The sequence below is a fragment of the Bison bison genome, unplaced genomic scaffold (genome assembly GCF_000754665.1).
Source record: "Bison bison bison isolate TAMUID 2011002044 unplaced genomic scaffold, Bison_UMD1.0 scf7180017864460, whole genome shotgun sequence".
Lineage (NCBI taxonomy): Eukaryota > Metazoa > Chordata > Mammalia > Artiodactyla > Bovidae > Bison > Bison bison.
Window position 1 is genome coordinate 2,616,280 of NW_011495022.1, and position 21,140 is coordinate 2,637,419.

The window sequence follows — 21,140 nt, forward strand, 5'->3', positions numbered from 1 at the left end:
GCCCTAATGCCCAATATGTCTCTGTTTGGAGATAGGACCTTTAGGACAGTAATTAGAGTTAAATGAGGTCAAAGGGTGAGCTCCAACTTGACAGGACTGGTGTCCTTATAAGAAGAGACACTAGATTTTTTTTAAATTAGTTTATTTTTTATTGAAGGATAATTGCTTTACAGAATTTTGCTATTTTCTGTCAAGCCTCAACACGAATCAGCCATGAAAAGTGAAGTCGCTCAGTCGTGTCCGACTCTTTGAGACCCCATGGACTGTAGCCTACCAAGCTCCTCTGTCCATGAGATTTTCCAGGCAATAGTTTTGGAGTGGATTGCCATTTCCTTCTCCATGAATCGGCCATAGGTATACATATATCCCTCCCTTTTGAACCTCCCTCCCATCTCCCTCTCCATCCCACCCTTCTAGGTTGATACAGAGCCCCTGTTTGAGTTTCCTGAGCCATACAGCAAATTTCCATTGGCTATATGTTTTATATTTAGTAATGTAAGTTTCCATGTCACTCTTTCCATACATCTCACCCTCTCCTCCCTCTCCCCATGTCCATTAGTCTATTCTCTATGTCTGTTTCTCCACTGTTGCCCTGTAAATAAATTCTTCAATACAGTTTTTCTAGATTCTGTATATATGTGTTAGAATATGGTATTTATCTTTCGGTTCTAGGTTCATCCACCTCATTAGAACTGACTCAAATGTGTTCCTTTTTATAGCTGAGTAATATTCCATTGTGTATATATACCACAACTTTATCCATTCATCTGTCAATGGACATCTAGGTTGCTTCCATGTTCTAGCTATTGTAAATAGTGCTGCAATGAGCAATGGGATACATGTGTCTAAGAAGAGACACTAGATATTGATCTCCCTCGCCCCCACCCCCAGCACTTACAGAAGTCATGTAAGGATGCAGTAAGAAGGTAGCCATCTACAAGCCAGGAAGAGTCCTCACAAGAAGGCAACCCCGACGGCATCTTGATGTTGAACTTGAACCTCCAGAACTTTGAGAACATAAGTTTCTGTTTTAAGCCATCTAGTCTGTGGCATTCTGTGATGGCAGCCCCAGTGGACACATACAGTCAGTAAGGTGCTATGTACAGTCAGAGAACATACAGTATATGAACATATATGAACAGTAGCTCATTGGGCTCAATGTGGTCCTTGAATCACTTGGGCACACAAAAGTATTTCATGTTAAGACCCACTCTTAGGATTGAAGCCAGAATTCTGAACAGGCAGACCCTACAAACCTTGGTATGATTTGCCCTTGCCTCATCTCTCAGCTTCCCAGTTGGCGTTAGTGGTAAAGAACCCGCCTGCCAATGCAGGAGACGTAAAAGACTCGGGTTTGATCCCTGGATTGGAAAGATCCCCTGGAGGACGGTATGGCAACCCACTCCAGTATTCTTGCCTGGAGAATCCCAGTGGACAGAGGAGCCTGCCGGGCTACAGTCCATAGGGTCGGAAAGAGTCGGATATGACTGAGAGAGTCACACACACATGCACACACACACCCCTTCAGCAAAACTATCGCTCTTCAACTTAATTCTTTAAGCACATTCTGTTTTCTCTGTCTGGAAAACGCATCTTTCTTTATCATCTAGTTAATCCCAAATCAGCCCAACTGTCAGCTCCCCAAGGAAGTGTTCTCTGATCCCGCAGGCAGGGCTGTATCTGTCATATTCTCACAGCACCCACATTTTTGCTTCAGCACTTATCACAGTTTGTGGTCAGAGATTTCTGTGATTTCTTTTGAAGCACATGTTTCAACCACTAATCTGTAAGCTTCCCAAGGCTACATGCTTAGTATCTGTAGAACACAGTGGGGAAGGGAGGAAGGAAAAAAAAAAAAAAAGAATCATGAAAAGAGAGGAAAAGAGTAATGGAGGGGAGAAGAGCAAGAAAAGGGAAGAGAAAGGTTTAAAACTATAGAACACTGACCTCGTCCATGGGGCTGGCATAACAAAATACCAGACGGGGGGACTTAGACAACAAACGTTTCTTTATTCCTCAGGGTCTGAAGGCTGCAAAGGTTAAGATCAAGGTGCAGGCAGATTCTGTGCCTTGTGGGGAAAAAACCATCCTGGTTCATGGGCTACCATCTTCTCCCTGTGTCCTCACAAGGCTGAAGGGTGAGGGGCCCTTTGGGATTCCTTTTAGAAGGACACTTCACCCCTTTCATATGGGCTCCACCCTCATGAGCTAATCATCTCCCAAAGACCCCACCTGAGGTTAGGGTTTCAACATATGGGTTTCAGGAGGACACATTCAATCCACTGCATACATGCTTCAGTCATGTCAGATTCAGGTCAACGGTAGAGGAGAGCATGCTGATCTCGCTCATACTTGCCACTAGAATGGTGCTATGCTTACAAGAGCCGGCCTACATTTTTTAAGTCAAAATCACCAGAAAAGAGTCAATGACCTCTCATACAGCTGTGGGACAATTATTCAATCCTGGATGTGGAAAATGGCATGAACTAAAGTACACTGTGTAAAATTTGGGAGCTGTATTTAGTTGTTTAACATATGCACACACTTTTTAAAAGGAATCAAATAATCAGTGCAAAACCCTAAAAAAGTAAAAAAAAAAAAAAAAAAATACTGGGCTTCCCTGGTGACTTGCTGGTAAAGAATCTGCCTGCCAATGCAGGAAACATGGGTTCAATCTCTGATCTGGGAAGATCCCACATGTCACAGAGCAACTAAGCCCATGCACCACAGCTACTGAGCCTGTGCTCTAGAACCCAGGAGCCACAACTCCTGCTACTGAGCCTGTGCTCTAGAACCCAGGAGCCACAACTGAGCCCACATGCTGCGACTACGGAAGCCCAAGCACCCTAGAGCCTGTGCTCTGCAACAAGAGAAGCCACTGCAATGAGAAGCCCACACACCCCAACTGGAGACTGGCCCCCGCTCGCTGCAACTAGAGAAAAAGCCTGGGCCGCAAAGAAGATCCAGCAAAGCCAAAAACAAACAAACAAACAAAAAAACCCCCACTGTGCCCCACTGTTAACACTCTTCTTTGAGTTTCACACTCCCTGGAAGTCTACATCAGTGGTTTCCAACCTAAGGCCCAGGAACCCCTTGGAGGTTATGCTATTATAAAGGTGCGGGGTGGGGAGGTGGAGCTTGCAAATGCACCTATGAGTAAGTACTGCCTGCAGATCGAATACGTTAAAACACAATTATTACCATGTTGAAAGGCATGAGATTCTGTGTGTTTAAAGAATCCTCATATTCTATATAGTTCAAAGTCACGCAGTTTGACAATTACATATAATTAGTCCTGTTTCCCATGGAATCGATGGAAGAAGTTTACCTGTGAAATGTGCCCTTATTACTCTGAGCCAAAACTGTTGCCAATATCCTTACAGAATTCACAAGACATGCAAGGAGGAGTATGGTCAGTACTCATTCATCAACATTTGTGAATTGCTACAAGGTCTTAAAAGGAGATGATGTCTTATAAATCCACAGAGTTGATGTGATGATCAGTTTAGACATTTATATGACAGAAAGATGCTTTCGACCATGTAATTTCAAAGACTTAATTTACTTTCTTTCATGTTTATAGATTTTACTTTCCCTAGTTAATTTCAAAAACTCAATAATACTGGAAGATATTACTGAAGAAAGCAACTGGCATCCATGAGTTAGGTAAATGCAAGAACCGTGTCCCACGCACAGCCGCACTGTGAGTCATAATGAAAGGAGGCACCACAGCTGCACTGGAGAGCTCCCTGAACACCACGTTACCACGTCACAGGCCCCCCTTTTTAGTTGTGAACATGACTTAGTGTGGTTCTGGCTAGCAAAAGAGGTAAAAGCTACAACGTCAGAGGCTTCCTAATATCCTGAAGCCAAGTTTACATTCATCATCATCATTTAAGAAAATACTGAGAATTTTCTGTCTCTTCTGAATGATGAATACATACACATATCTATCTCAGTATCTCTGCAAGGCCCTTAATCTTTCTAACCGAGATGTGGGAGTCCCTCGGTCAGAGAGAGAAAGCATCCCAATACAGCTGAAAACACAGTGACGAGGAGCTGGATGTCTGGGTTCCTAGTCACAGTTCTGCTGCTTCAAAGTGCACCACCTTTTGCAAGTCACTGAGCAGTATCACTGAGCTTGGTTTCTTTATTTATAAACCGAAGACGTGAGGCAACTGGATAACAGCAAAGCTCCTTCCGACTCTGACAGACTACTCTCTGTGTCCTTTCGTCCAGGATCACAGTAACACCTGGGTATTTGGAGAAACCCATTATAGAACTAGCTCTCATTTCAGAACAGATATGGTCCAGCTTTTAAAAAAGAAAAGGTTAGGAAACAAATCTGGGTAAAAAAATGTACCCATTTCCAGTATAAATGTGCAACTATATCTACAAAATATTTCCTTCTCCAGGGGATCTTCCAGACGCAGGGATCAAACCCTAGTCTTCTGCATTATAGGCAGATTCTTTACTGCTGAGCTACCAGTGAAGCCCCTTGAATCAGCTATAAGTACACATATATCTCCTTTTTTTTTTTTTTTGAGATTTCCTTCCCCTTTAGGTAGGTCTGGAATAGGAAATAGCAACCCACTCCAGTATTCTTGCCTGGAAAATTCCATGGATAAAGGAGCCTGGCAGGCTCCAGTCCATAGGGCCACAAAGAATAGGACACAGCTGTGCACACACACCCATTTAGGTCACCACAGGGCACTTAGTAGAGTCCCCTGAGCTATACTAACATAGCTATACTATATAACTAATGACTGCTGCTGCTGCTAAGTCACTTCAGTCATGTCGGACTCTGTGAGACCCCATAGACGGCAGCCTACCAGGCTCCCCTGTCCCTGGGATTCTCCAGGCAAGAACACTGGAGTGGGCTGCCATTTCCTTCTCCAATGCATGAAAGTGAAAAGTGAAAGTGAAGTTGCTCAGTCATGTCTGACTCTTCGTGATCCCATGGACTGCAGCCCACCAGGCTCCTCCATCCATGGGATTTTCCAGGCAAGAGTACTGGAGTGGGGTGCCATTGCCTTCTCCAAACTAATGACTAGAAGTTATCTATTTTCATTATAGTATCTTACAGAGTATTTTCATCACTCTAAAAATCCTTTGTGTCTACCTGTTCAACCCTCTTCATTTTCCAAACCTTGACGACTATTGATCTTTTTACTGTCTTCATAATTTTGCTTTTTCCAGAATGTCATATAGTTAGAATCATACGCTATGTAGCCTTTTCAAATTGGCTTCTTTTGCTTAACAATATGCATCTAAGATTCTTCTGTGTCTTTTCATGACTTGATAGCTCATTTCTTTTTTAGTGCTGAGTGATACTGCATGGTCTGGATAGACCAGTTTATTTATCCATTCACCTACTGAAGGACAGCTTGGTTGCTTCCAAGTGTTGGCAATTATGAACAAAGCTGCAATAAACATACCAATGCAGGCTTTTGTGTAAACATATGTTTTCAAGTCCTTTGGGTAAATACTAAGGAGTGTGATTGCTGGATTGTATGTTAAGAGTATGTTTACTTTTGTAAGAAATTGCCAATCTGTCCTCCAAAGTGGCAGATAACCATTTTTGCATTTCCACCATCAATGAATTAGAGTTTCTGTTGTTCTACATTCTCAGCAATGTTTGGTGTTATCAATGTTTTGGATTTTGGCCCTTCTAGTAGGTGTAAACAGGTATCTCATTGTTTTAATTTGCATTCCCCTGAGGACATACCGATGTGAAGTATATTTATCTTCTTTGATGGAGGTATCTGTTAAGGTCTTTGGCTCCTTTGTTCATCAAGTTGCTCGCTTTCTTACTATTGAGTTTTTAAAGAATTCTTTGCATATTTTGGGTAACAATAATTTATCTTGCACATATTTTCTCCTAATCTGTGATTTGTCTGCTCATCCTCTTGGCATTGTCTTCCACAGAGCTGTGGCTATTGTCTACTCCCTAAGTCGTGTCCCAATTCTTTTGTGACCCCATGCTCCTCTTTTGTAGCCCACCAGGCTCCTCTGTCCGTGGGATTTCCCAGACAAGAATATTGGAGTGGGTTGCCATTTCCTTCTCCAGGGGATCTTCCTGACCCAGGGACTGAACCAACATTTCCTGCATTGGCAGGCGGATTCTTTACCACTGTGCCACCCTTAGCTTTTTCCCTTCTAAGGGAAGCCCTTAGAAGTTCTAATTTTAATGAAGGCCAACCTCTTCCGTCTTTAATCCATTGGATCCCATAGCCCTAGAAAGGAGGCTATTAAGCTATTTTTTGTTGAAACATTAAAAAGAAACCCATCCTTAAAACACTGCATTTCACTGCTGTCTACTTCAAAATGTTAACGTTTCCCCTTTGAAAATGAATATTAAGTTTAACGAAACACAATGACACTTCATTTATGTACCTTGATTCATGAAATGCTCCCCTTGGAGACAGATTCTGAATACTAATACTGAAATGGAGTTTTGCTAACATTTTGATACTAACCTTAAAAGCTGATAACATTTGCATTTTTTTCCCATCAAAAACAATTCTCTTTTGCAACATGCATTAAAGAAAATTTAATGCTCAAACAGCTGGGGATATTTATTTCATTTACTGCAGATATGCAATTTGAAAACAGACATACTTTCAAGACTGGCATTTTAAACACGTATGCGCAGTTTTTGAATCCTCCTATGGAGTAAGTAAACTGACTCAAGTTTGCATCTCTATTATGATACCTTGCATACAGGAAAAGTTTTGTTTTAGATATTGATTGTGTACATGAATACATATGCCTTCCAGACTGAACTGGGGACGCTGGAGCCCAGGCTTCTTGCCTCCACCCAGTATAATATTAAATATTATACTAAATATTAAATACAAAACACAGATCAAAACGTCCTACACATTGTCTCTCATTAAATAATAACGGCAGCAACAATATTAAACAATATTAAAGTTAAGATTAGTAGGAGAAATCTGATAAAAATGATAAACTAGTGTGCTTTTGTCCAAAAAGGAAAATCCAGAACCACCATGTGTGTGAGGGGCTTGTTGGCAACTAACTTTGCCCTGCTTTCCCATACCAAATTTCTCATTGCTAGAGATAAAAGCCTTTCTCCAAGAAAAAGTTCAAACTGAGAAAACAGTTGCAGGAGGGTCAACTAAAGTTGAAATTTGCTCAATACAAAATTTTCTGTTTGAACTGCTGCCATCTGTTTTCTGATCTCTTTAGTTCACACGAATCACTTCACATTGAGGCCTCCAGTCATTTCTGTCCTGCCAAAGCCAGTGACTAATATTTGAGCTTCACCTTCCTGAACCTCTTCTCTACTCAGACAGCTTGAAACTTAGCTTTTATGAACAGGCAAAGGAGTAGGTAGAGAAACAGACCATGCCTATTTTAAGTTCCCTTTGCAGTTCTATCTTCCATAATTTCATTAATCATTTCCTTAGTGCCTTTTACATGATCTTACAGTCATTGTTTATTCACCCCATTATTTTCCACCAATCATCATTTTTTCATAATCTTCAATGTGAATTAGAAGTATTGGTACAAACTCATGAAGCAGTTTACGTAAAGATAAAAATTTCTAAGTTTATCCTCCGAAAAGATCTGTAAATAATGACAAACCAAGTAGCAATCACCACCATGACTGTTTATATTGTGTCCTGAAATACAATTTCTATTAAAAGGAACCAGAGCTCCTTGGAGAAATGGCTAATTGCAGGTCTGGGAACAAAAAATACAATGAGATAGGAACATCTTGCTATCAAAGACTAGTAGAACCATATCATAAGTAAACAGAAAGATAGAAAAATAGATGACATATTGATGCATACACGCATGGACACTTACGTATATCATATACATACAGCTCAGAAGCCAACTGGAGGAGGCTCCCCTAGACAAAAATCAGACAGTTTGATCATCAAATGAAATAATTACTGCAAATGGATTGAAATATATCAATGCATTTAAATTCCAAAGTTCATTATGATCTTTAAAAAAAAGCACTGGTCACCTTTAGAGGAGGATACCTAACTAATTCATTTTGAAACTGGTAAATAAAGGGGAAGGGTCAGCATTTATCCTGCTTTTCTATTACAAGCTGTACCTTGACACAGAACAGTTTCTCTTTACAGGAACTAGTAATTTATTCCAGCTAGTAACTGAAGAAAAATGTTAGATTACCATTGTACATCTCCTAATGAATGAATGGGATCTCAGCAATGACCATCAATGGCTGCTAAGATTACTTCAAAAGTTTAATCTGGGGAAACAAGTCATCCAGTATTGACTCAAACTTAAACAGCAGAGGGAATAAAGCCAAAGTTATTTTTACTTTTCAGGCTCTCTTCTTTCCAATCATTTTAAGAAACTACAAGTCATTCAGCAACATCAGTGTATAAGCTTTCTTTGAGAAAGAAACCACTGCCAGTCAAAGGAGCCAGAGGCACCTATAAATTAGTTCTTCCTTGAGTTCACTGTTCTACTTATGAAATTTCCTTATATAAATTCTTACACATTTCCTCCTTAAAAGCTAAACGAATCATTCTGCCTTTTTTTTTTTTTTGGTCTGTGTTGTTCTTTTCTAACCTAAAATAGAGATAATTGAATTAAAGAATTCAAAGAAAATTCCCTACAGAAGAAAAACACATTTGGATCTAATTCTACTTTTGAATCTTCACTGAATTCTTTTAAATAAAACGAAACGAAAAGCAAGATCTGCATATAGTAATGGAACCACTATTTTGATCATTTCTCTTCTACTTAATTAGCAAAACTGAACCATTAAGTAATCTAATTAAAAATGACGAGACAAGTAAATGACTTTCTGGATCTTACAATTATCAGTACTTGACCTTAAAAAATCAGCACAACCTCAAATGGAGTTTGAGCAAGAGGGTGCCAAGAACATGTAAGCAAATACATTAGGAGAAATTGGTTGAGGGCCTAAGGGGTGAGGATGCATGCCTTAAAAGCAAATGACTAAGTTGGTAAACTGGAGAAGGCAATGGCACCCCACTCCAGTACTCTTGCCTGGAAAATCCCATGAATGGAGGAGCCTGGTGGGCTGCAGTCCATGGGGTCGCGAAGAGTCAGACACGACTGAGCGACCTCACTTTCACTTCTTACTTTCATGCATTGAAGAAGGAAATGGCAACCCACTCCAGCATTCTTGCCTGGAGAACCCCAGGGACGGGGGAGCCTGGTGGGCTACCGTCTATGGGGTCGCGCAGAGTCCGACACGACTGAAGCGACTCAGCAGAGCAGTGTATGTAGACCTTACTTTAAAAACTATGAAAACCACTAGCATGTGGGGGTAAGAGCTGGTAAAGGTATAGATGATATAAGATGGCAGTATATTGATCATTGTTGAGGTTGGGTGATGGGTACATGGGGATCCACCATACTATTCTGTTTATTTTGTACATGTTTGAAACATTCCAAGAGAAAAGTCTTTAAAAAAAAAAAAAAAGCTAGAACTTTCATCTCCTCCCACTACTTCGTAGCTATGGGTCTCTGGATTTTTTCTGAACCTCATTTTATTAATCTATAAGCTGGAGATAAGGAGTGGTGCCCACCTCACTCAAAACAACCCTGGAATGTTGCTAAGTATCATGGAAGGCAATGGATATAAAACTTCTAAACTGCAAGTAATATACAAATATATAAAATCAATAATAATGAAGATTTGTAATTACTAATAAACTACATTCCATCCTAGAATGTCTGAAGAGATCATTAATATATTTCTTTCAGTAGTAACACGAGGTATATCCACTCATTTTCCATTAATTCTTACCTGAAAAAAACCATAATAAAGGTGGTTAAGTATAAAATATGGATAACATAAATATTATTTATGTTATATATGGATAACACAAATGTTATCATATTTGGTCACAGAATATACTATATGACTTATTTTGCATAATAGTGCAAAAATTTAGGCCTTTAGGAAAAGTCTGAGTGTCTTGTGTACATATCAACTTGATGGCTGAAAGAAGATGCCTAAAACCAGACGACAGAAGGAAGATGGTTTAGGATTTTAAATGATGGTATAATTCACATGATCAAAATTGAGAATCTATTCTTACAAAATCCACTGAGCTTGGCCATCCAAAACAATGTTCATATAAAAGTCACAACATTAGAGATAAGAAACATTAAATTCTTAAGGCAAATTGATTATACTTTGTAAGCTAAACATCTGGCTCTCCAATCTTAAGGCTCAACTCAAGGAAGCTCAGTGGACATCTGGGCTCCATTTATTTTATTTATTTATTTAAACCTATTAGGCTAACCTTACAACTATCACAAAATACAACTCAAAGAAAGAGGACAGGGGAGAGAGAGACTGTGTGTGCTTTCCAGGCGTGGTTCTATTCTAATATCCCAGTCTAATCTCCAAGAGTCAGATGTACCCTGAAAGAACAACAGGCTAGGGTTGTGTGCTGTCATGGGGCCAAGTTTCAAATTAAATAAGCATGTCAAAGCAATGTTTTAAATAAGCACATTCTTGTTCAAAATATACTTTAATAAATCACTTGGATAAATTCTTTTGCATTAATTTTATCTTCAAATGATAGCTGTGCATACCAAGTGCCCACTTGTACTGTGCCCATGTCTTTTAAAATCTGGGTTAGGGGAACATGTTCCTTTTGGTTCAGCTCTTCCTGTGGCCTTTGGTTCTGCATGAATGACCCAGTGCACTCCTCAGATGGCCTCAAATGCCATGGCCATTTTGTCCATGACATCCCTAAAAAGTGCCAGTCAACCCTGCCAACCCCTGAGTTTTAGGATGGCCCAAGGAAGACCATCTGAACTGCTGCTTATGAACTTACTTAACAAAAGCATGACTGAAACTGTCCGTTTCTTATTCCTTTGTTAAGGTAAAGAACATTACACAGTATCTCAGTTAAAGAACTGGTCAATTCACGAAAAAGCAAAGCTTGAGGCTAAAACCCTCACTCAGGCTATCACCCTGTTAGCAAAACCTTCACGTCCTAGTTAGAGTTAGGTTCTAAGTTCATATTTCCTCTTACAGTTTGACACCTCCTATCCGTGAGAGGGATCTTTCCCCTAAGAGGCTATGCTGCTTTCTCTAAACACCGGCTTTTTACTTTTTTTTTCCCTCTAAAACATCACAGGGCCGTACAGCTTTTCTGCCAAAGAGAAAAGGTTCCCAAGGTCCACAGAACTATGTAACTGGCCGTGTGGCCCACTGAATCAAGGAGCTCCACTTCTCAACTGTTTATCCCAGATCCTGACTGCCGCCTCTTGTAGCAGAGAAATCACAGACATCAAGGTCAAACCACAGGATGATGTGAAATCCAAAACTTGAATGGATTCATTCCAAGGATTTTAGGCCAGATGACTTCCACAGATGTCATTTTTAACTGAAGTTCTATCATTTAGAAGGAAACACTGACAAGTGGGAAAACAGAGGAATTTAGTGAGAACAGGGTGTTTGAAAGGAAGCTCTACAGGATTTTAGGCTGATCCCTTCCTCTGTTATCTCCCTTCTCCAAATGAGTTCGTTTTATCAAATCTGTCCCCACTTTTCCCCTAAACCCAGGCCCTGATATCACACTGTGAATGAAGGAAATGAAGGTGAGGGCCTGAGTAATTTGGTAAGTAAGCCTCAAGACAACCTCCACAGTAGCAACCACCCAGTAAATGGAGCAAAGCCCTTACAGAGTTTCAGCCAGCGGAGGGTAACGGTGTCAAGACCATAGACAGAGCTACCTCCCTGAAGACTTACGTTCCAGAGAACACCAGTGAGTGAACAGTACAAAACAGCAGCCCCCAAAGCTCTGCAAAATCACCTGGGGACACTGTTAGCAGTATTAATACTTGAACCACATCCCAGTCCTACTGATTCAGACTCTGGTATGGGCCTGGAAACTAGAATCTTTTAATAAGCTCCCGAGGTCGGTGCTGTGCTGCTGCTGCTAAGTCACTTCAGTAGTGTCCAACTCTGTGCGACCCCATAAACGGCCTCCCACCAGGCTCCCCTGTCCCTGGGATTCTCCAGGCAAGAACACTGGAGTGGGTTGCCATTTCCTTCTTCAATGCATGAAACTGAAAAGTGAAAGTGAAGTCGCCCAGTCGAGTCCGACTCTTAGCGACCCCATGGACCACAGCCCACCAGGCTCCTCCATCCATGGGATTTTCCAGGCAAGAGTACTGGAGTGGGGTGCCATTGCCTTCTCCGGAGGTCGGTGCTAGGATTTGCAAACTGGCCAATTCTGGTAGCCATCACAGCTAGCCTTTCTCAATTTTCATCTTGTGTGCTCTCAGAGTTGCCAAATAAAATATAGGACATCTAGTTAAATTTGAAACAATTAATCATTTAGTGTATCTCAAATATTGCATTTAATATTACACTTTAAAAGAAAAAAGACTGTGTTCTTTTTTTTTGGCTTCACTGGGTCTTCGTTGTTTGGAAGGGCTTTCTCTAGTTGCGGCGAGTGGGGGCTACTCTTCACTGCGGTGTGTGGGCTTCTCATTATAGAGGCTTCTCTTGTTGTGGAGCATGAACTCTAGGCACTCGGGCTTCAGTAGTTGTGGCACACAGGCTCAGCAGATGTGGCTGGAGGGCCCTAGAGTGTGGGGGCCGTAGTTTTGGTCCATAGACTTAGCTGCTCTGCAGCATATGGAATCTTCTTTGACTAGGGATTGAACCCATGTCCCCTGCGTTGGCAGGCAGATTCTTATACACTGTGCCACCATGGATGTCCTAATATGACACCTTTTTAAAATTAATTTTTACTGGATTATGGTCACTTTACATTGTTAAGTCAGTTTCTATTGTACAGCACAGTGAATAAAAAAAAATACGTGTGTGTGTGTGTGTGTGAAGTCGCTCAGTCGTGTCCGACTCTTTGTGACCCCATGGTCTGTAGCCTACCAGGCTCCTCCGTCCACGGGATTTTCCAGACAAGAGTACTGAAGTGGGTTGCTATTTCCTTCTCCAGGGGATCTTCCCAAGCCAGGGATCGAACCCAGGTCTCCCGCATTGCAGGCAGACACTTTACCACCTGAGCCATCAGGGAAGCCCTATATATATGTATATATATATGGATATATATATATCCCCTCTTTTTTGGATTTATATATATATATAGGGATATATATATATCCCCTCTTTTTTGGATTTCCTTCCTGTTTAGGTCAGCACAGAGCACTGAGTAATAATACTCTACTTTTATATTAAAAAATGATCCCTTGCTTGTCTGAAGTTCAAATTTAACTCAGAGTCCTGTATTTCTATTTGCTAAATGACGGCAACTGTCAGGCCCACCTCCACTACAATGATGGATGAAATAAAAATGCACATAAAAAACATAACACTGCTATATCCACTTTTGATTTGCTAACTCAGAATTTGTCTCTTCAGAATATATAGCATGTAGACAATACAGAAAATAAGAAAATGAGTATGGTGCTATTACTCAGATAGCCTCAATTTCCCCAACTGTGAAATGGAAAGGGTTGGACCAGATCTAAAATTCCTGTAAACCACTGAATTATTAACAAACCTTTACCCTTATCAAATTTAGTTATCAATGTCTGAGATTCTCATGTCTTCTGGAAGAAGTTTCTTCACAAAAGCAAATCACCAACCAACTCAATTTGTCATCCATTTCTACTTTTTCAAAAGAATTTCTGAAACCTATTTTTGCACAGCTCACCAGTGGTAATGTCTCCTCTTATACAGTGATTTCATTGTTCTCTAATATTTGCTACCTTCTACAGATTCTGTCCACAGTCCACATCAGAAATGCTCAGGGGTTACAGAGAAAATAGTGCTCCCTCATACTGATCACATCAGGGGCCATGATCACACATGGTAATCACACAGGATGTACTGCTTACCAAAAACTCATATTATTTTAGTAAAGATCCCAAATTATTCTAAGATAGAGATATGCCATGAACTCTTCAAGTCAGGAAGGGAACAAATAGCAGGCGTCTAATTCATGCTGACTAAAGGCAGAGGATGAGATGGCTGGATGGCATCACCGACTCGATGGATGTGAGTCTCAGTGAACTCCGGGAGTTGGTGATGGACAGGGAGGCCTGGCGTGCTGCAATTCATGGGGTCGCAAAGAGTTGGACACGACTGAGTGACTGATCTGATCTGATCTGATCTGAAAGCCAGTCTACAGTATTAGCATTAACCATAAGGAGTAAGTAGGAATTAAGGATCTCTGTACATACAAATTTAGTTTTACTCAAACGGCCTTGATCAAGTAACCAATGTTGGTATCTATGATACTGATGGCATCTAACTTGGTCATAGTTGTTTAACAAAGACCCTTGAGCTCCTCTCGAAAGTCTGAGTTTAGGCACTGAACATATGAGAGCAAAAAAGCTCTTATGTTTTGTTTCACTCAAATTATTTCTCCTGCTTTAACTGTTTAGATTTGGGCTGCTGCTGCTGCTAAGTCGTTTCAGTCGTGTCCGACTCTGTGCGACCCCATAGACAGCAGCCCACCAGGCTCCTCTGTCTCCGGGATTCTCCAGGCAAGAATACTGGAGTGGGTCGCCATTTCCCTCTCCAATGCATGCATGCATGCATGCTAAGTCGCTTCAGTCGTGTCCAACTCCATGCAACCCCATGGACAGCAGCCCACCAGGATCCTCTGTCCACAAGATTCTCCAGGCAAGAATACTTGAGTGGGTTGCCATTTCCTTCTCTTTGATTTGGGCAATTATGCTAATTATAGCAGCAGACTATGGCCCATGGGTCAAATCTTGCCCTCTGCTTATTTTGCAATGAAAGTTTTATTGACCTACGGCCATGCCCATGTATCTGTGTAGTATCTACGGCTGCTTTCCCACGACGACAGCAGAGTGGTTGGCAACAGACTGCATGGCTCACGAAATCCTTAATATATACTATCTGCCTCTTCCGTAAACTTTGCCAATCCCAGTTGTAAATGACTAACATTAATCCCACATTTAAAAAAGAGAAATGAAGTGACAGTATTCCAGGCTCTACATCTTTTGGGCAACAATTTTCTAAAAATGGATGGTAGCTTTCCAATGCAGGAGTTATTTCCAGCATAATCAAGAACTCAGCCTTTGCAACCTCTCAAGTGCCCAGGGAACGTTTTTGGTGTAGTAGCTCATACAGTTAACTGTAGTTTCAATGGAACACCACTCCTCAGTCTCAGATATTCTTAAGGATCCAAAGGATAAACACACAGGCACAGAAGTATGAGAAAACACATTTCTTCCTGCCCAGAGTCCAGCATTTCAGGAGACGAAATTACACAGTGATAAGCACACGTGTAGGACGGCTGCTGCCACCAGTATCTGTAGTCTGATGAGGGAAATGCAGTCAAACAGGAATACAGAAATTGTCTCCATTTGGCGCTGGCGCCTCTGAGGGTACTGTCACTGTTACAGAGATTTAGAATCTAAATCAACATAGTTCTGTGGTTTCACTGCTTTAGGCAGGAAGAGTGTGTGATCAGAAAGAACAACTATCTTCAAAACCGAGACTACCGGGAGCCTTAAAAGATCTCCACACAGATGCTCTGAAGGACAGACTTGATGGCCAGAGGACATACTATGGTTTTTGAGAGGGCTTCGCTGAATGCCACCTTCTCCACAGTTATCAACCACGAAGGGCCCCTTGCAATCTTCTTTCTGCTCCCACAGAAAGCCCTTGTAAGCAGACATGACACACTCACGGTTACTGAAATTTTATGCCACAGAAAATTAAACACAGATATTCCTCTAGTTGAGAGAAGCAGGAAGAAGAAGAAGAAAAAAAAAACCATAGTAACTGTTGCTAAGTTTGGCTTTACGGTATTGACAGAGTAGATGACTTACCAAATAAAAACTTTAAAAACTGGGTCTAATTCAATCCTTCAACCCCTGTGGGGGATCAAAAGGGGCTCTCCCACTGGGATGGAAGCAGAGCTGAGGCTCTTTCGCCCTCCTTCAGTTCTGCCTCCTCCATTATGGACCGTCTTTCACTCCCTGAGGCCACCCCTCCCTTCCCCTTGTTGGTCTAAATGTATGTCCTGGGCCTTAAGTCCCTGGGCTCCCCCTGGACAAACAAGAGGAACAAATACACACCCACACCCCTGGAGGGAGAGACACCCAGCTCATCTCACTTCAGGGGTGGCCGGAGCTCAATATGCTGGAAGTGAAGTGTTAGTCGCTCAGTCATGGCCGACCCTTTGAGACCCCATGGACTACAGCCCACCAGGCTCCTCTGTCCATGGAATTCTCCAGGGGATCTTCCCGACCCAGGGATCAAACCCTGGGTCTCCTGCACTGCAGGCAGACTCGTCACCACCTGAGCCACCAGGGAAGCTCCAATATTCTTCTTTTTTTATTCAAATATTTGAAGAATGTCTCCTATCTGCCAGGATTTGTACTCAGGTTCAAAAGGGAACAAAAACAGCCCAGTCTTCTCAGGGCATTGATAGGTGGAGTGGCACAAGGAGGAAGATAGCAGATAGATAATCCCTCAGAGTCTAAAATTACATTATAAGCGAGTCTAAGACTATGAGGGTATAAACTGTGTTCAGCATTGTGAGGGTGAGGAGCAGGAGTGTGAGAATATAAGGGGGACTCATCATTTTTATCAAGGGATCTGAGAAGGCTTTGGCTCCACTGAAGAACATTTAAAACGAAACTAGGAGGAGGAGCAGGAGTTGCTCAGGTGAAGAAGGGAGCTGAGGAGTATTTCCGGCAGAAGGACGAGCAGGTGCAGAAGCCCTAAGGACGAGAAGGTCTGGCTCAGTCAAGAGAGGTGAGAGTGAGGCTGGGAAGAGGAGCAACCCCTTCTAAATCAGAGCAGTGACTTCTACTCATTCTAAGTACAATGGGAGGCCATGAACAGGGGAGGAAGAGACCATCCATGTGTGAGGACTGGTCCTGAGGGGTAGGAGCAGAGGCCCAGGAGACGATGGAGGTCTGCTTTGGGAAGGGGTGGCGGGGAGGCGTGCAATAGTGTGCAGAACAGAGGCATTAATCAAGGTATATCTGGAAGGCATGATCAACAGGGGATATACTGACAAATGAGGGACAAAGAGGTACCAAGGATGTCTCTTGATTTGCTAGCATGAGCTCCTTGGTAGGTAGCGCACCATTTACCAAGATAAGAAATACTTTTGGAAGATACTGTAGGGTGAAGCATCAAGAATTCCACTTTGTAAACCACACAGCATATCTGTAAAGAGCACAGTAAGATTTACTGGCTTCTCTGCAAGCTTCTGTGCTTCTTTGTTCATCATCTGTAAAACAGGAATTATGTACCAACTTCGTGACGGTTGCGATAAAAAAACTGATGCGTATAAAGTGAAACACTTAGCATGGTAAACAATAATCTCAGTAAAAGATTAGCAGCTATGGTTATTATTCTGTGCTTGAAATGTCTTATCGGCAACCTTAGTAAAATGTCCAATAGGCAGGTAGATAGCGGGGCTCTACAGCTCACAACTCTCCTGGTGGGAGATAGTGGAAAGGATCCTGCATGTTCAGGGCTTGGGTATGCTGCTGTGAGATTATGAATCAGGCATCTAGTTGGAGACTTCATAATAGCATTTGAAGATTTACTTATAAATTTGCTAACAGGTCAGCATCTGGGTATCAACAGCATAAAGATGGCACCTGAAGTTGTAGAAAACAGAAGTATTTGATGCAAAAGTGAGTCCAGAGGAAGAAAAACAGAGTCAAGGAATGAGCCTGTAGGGAGTTCCCTAAACTCAAACACAAAACAAAGGTTGAAAAGTTGAAGGAAAGGCAACAGACATAAAAAGGTTCTATACATTTACCTATTTCTTCAAACCGAAAAACGACAGTCAATCTTACAGGAGAATCAGTAACTCCTTATATATCAGAAATATATACAAACATACATTTGCCAAAACATTCACTATAATGCTATAAAGATCAAAAAAGACCTAAAACAACCTAAATCAACAATAGCACACCGATTAGGTAAAGTGTGGCACATCTATGTAAGAAAATACATGTACAGCTAATAAACGTCAGGTCATAGATGACTTATTGGGAAAATGTTCACATTTTATTGGTACCTCAAAAAAGTAGGCTACAAACTAGCATGCACAATGTTTTGTTTTTAAAAAAATACATAATAGAAAAAAAAAACACAAAACAGCAGGGCAAACAATACCAGAAAAGTAAAGTTAATTCTGGATAGTAAGATTTTAGGTGATTTTTTTCTTTCTTTGTACTTTTTTATTTTTCAGATATAGCATGAGTAGATGCTACTTGTATAGGAAGAACATGAAACAAGCCAGGTAATTTTTACTCTTCCTTAAAAATATCTGACACTCTTTGTCTTCAAATCCCCAAACCAAAGCTCAGGAGAAACACTGGGACTGAAGACACAAACATCTCCATTCTCCTCCTTGCAGGAAAAGGAACCAGACACTGTTGCAGGGACAGACAGCAGTACTTCCTGAGCCTTCTTTCATGAAATAGAACCATGCTGTTCTTTTCTAACCATAAAACAACTGACATCAGGGTCATGAATTGGATGATATTCTTTGTTGATCTTCAACAACACACACTGAGAGAAAATCATAGAAAAAGATTCGTTTCATTGTAAAAAGAGAAAGTCACACAAACTTCCAGTTTGTACATATTTACATACCATCACACCCACAACCAAACCTGAAATTTATTTTAAAGAAACGTTAAACATTTTTAGAGGACTTTCACTTCCCCATAGCACTCAAAATTTATCAAGAAAAATTACATAAATAGGCTTCGCAACAGGGGATTAAATGCTTTCTGATAGAAGCAAAAGAGCCAGGTCTCCTTTTCTTCCAGTACATGGTATCCATGCAACCTTGGCTAAGTAATTTCGCTTTTCTTAGTTTTCTTATCTAAAACTGGGGAGAATAAAACTTTCCTAGCAGGAACCTTCAGGTTTGGAGGACAATAACAGCTGCATGGACTCAAATCACGCTAACACCCTTCTCGAAAGACCACAGAATCAATAAGAGGGCAAATATCATCATAAGATCCAAACCATTCAGCATTATTAGGAACAGGGAATACCACAAGCTTCAAACTACCTGTGAGTGGAGAAATAAACACCGACTTCCAACTCAGCTCCTGCTGCTGCTACAATCCAGGGCGTGTGAAGAGCAGGGAAGCCCTGTGAACAGGAGAAAAGGGACACGGAGATGAAGTTCAAGCAGAATCACCCCCCAGAAAGGGAAGGACAGTCCTGCACTAACAGCCCACACACCACACTCAGGCCTGAAACCTGGTAGTTCTCAGCACTTGCTACATGTCAAGAAAGGGCTTAAAGGTGAGAAAGACCCAGGACCCAGAAAATTAGTGCTTCTAGAAGAGAAAGAAGTAAAGCAAGGAGTGGTGCCAGGATGGTGAAGGATATTAGAAGGAGAAATTGAGGATACTGCACACCCCAGATCCTCTCCATCCACCAGCACCACCATCGACCCTTAAAGAAACTGCACCTCTGACAGAAACGAGCGCTCCTGAACCAGGAAACATTCATGAAATGCCCAGGAACAGAAAAATATCAGCACAAAATCAAACAGCTGCTGAAAATTCTCCCCACCAAAAATCATGAAACAGAAGAAAACCATAACACAACATTTCAAACTGAATTAAATATTCTCACACAAGCACTTGGAGAATTAAAAACACTTAGAATCAGAAATACAAAAATTAACAACAGAAGTAGACAAAGAACAGAAAAGGAAGAGATGCAATGAGAGTTGATTGAAATCAACAAAGACAATAAAAGAAAAAGACAAAGGATGCTTTCTTCAGAACAGAAAAATAACTTACAAGATGCCCAAGAGAAAACAGGTTTGATTGAGTTGAAATGTAATAAGTGGGACAGAAGAATAAAGCCAACAAAAGCAGGAAATAGTCAAGAAGTGGAGACGTTTGGGAAATGGTGAGAAGTTGGATACACAACAGCACAGGGACAAGTTACAGAGAGAGAAAATCGACAGACGAGATTGGAACCAAATTTATTCACTCAACAAATATTTTTGAGTGTCTACTGCATTCAAGGCCCAGTTGCTAGACACTTGAAAGGAACTGGCTCCTGCCCTGTAGGGAAGACAAATAGGAGTCAGGGACCTTTCATCAGGAGAGTGATATAATCAGACTAAATTGAGAGGAAAGTAACTCTAGAAGCAGAATGGAAGACTGTCTGGAGTGGGGCGAGACTGAAAGGGGAGGCTAATTACGAGGCCATAATAAATAATTCTAAGAAAAGAGTATCAGGGTTTCCCGATAACCCCACATAAAGATGCCACCAAGGCTGCTATTTTGGGGAAACGGGGGAAGGATTCCATAATAGATGGAAAGAATTTCTGCTCCATTCTGGGCATCGTGTGGTATGATATGTGGAGATCAGAACCCCAGGAGAGCACAGGAACTGGAGACGCTAGAGATGGTCATCTTTTGGTTGATAGGGGCAGCCGCTGGACGTGAAGAGATGGCTGTGGATAACTCGGTTCTTATGCCTCAGAGGACAACTTGATACCCAGACCTTCAGTGTCAATACTTAAGGGGTAGAGGAGAGGAAGAGCACTGGAAGACAGAGCTGCAGCAGGCGCCCTGAGTTCAAACCGCAAGAGGAGACCCTCAGAAAACGGCGGCTGGCCCACTGAGGCAGTCTCCATGCAGACCAAAGAGAGGAAGGGCCGAGACGAGAACGCAGACACCGCTGGAGATCTTACTGATAAGGAATTTTCAGGCTGAAGGGTGAATGGCATTCACACAGGAGATTTTGGACATGCTCTCGCAGTTGGGGGAAGAAGGGAGGCAGAGGATGGTGACAGGAAGGGGAAGCTGGATCAAGAGAAAAACTTGGAGAAGACAGACAGGAGAGAACCAGTGGAAAGGGCAGAACCATTACTGTTGTTCAGTCGCTCGGTCGTGTCTGACTCTTTGCGACCCCATGGACTGCAGCACGCCAGGTTTCCCTGTCCTTCACCATCTCCCGGAGCTTGCCTAAACTCACGTCCATTGAGTCAGTGATGCCATGCAACCATCTCATCCTGTCACCCCCTTCTGGTCAGAACTATAGAAACACCAAAAGAGGACAGAACTGGTAGAGCAAGAGAGGAAGGGGTCAGGGTCTAGACGGAGGCTTTGAGGTCTCTTCC

General features: G+C 41.7%; 1 protein-coding gene across 5 annotated transcripts in view; it reads right to left on the reverse strand.

The window, feature by feature from the left end:
• The window catches only part of OSBPL6 (oxysterol binding protein-like 6), a 154,824-nt gene extending 135,595 nt beyond the window's left edge, over window positions 1–19,229 (reverse strand). For 3 of the 5 annotated variants that reach the window (XM_010859762.1, XM_010859766.1, XM_010859760.1), the window contains exon 1: window positions 19,062–19,229. The gene's annotated coding sequence lies outside the window, so the exon portion shown is untranslated. Of the gene's footprint in view, window positions 1–7,836; window positions 7,883–19,061 lie in introns of all 5 variants that reach the window. The other 2 variants (XM_010859761.1, XM_010859767.1) reach the window with 2 other exon arrangements.
• Between the last annotated feature and the right edge of the window lie 1,911 nt (window positions 19,230–21,140).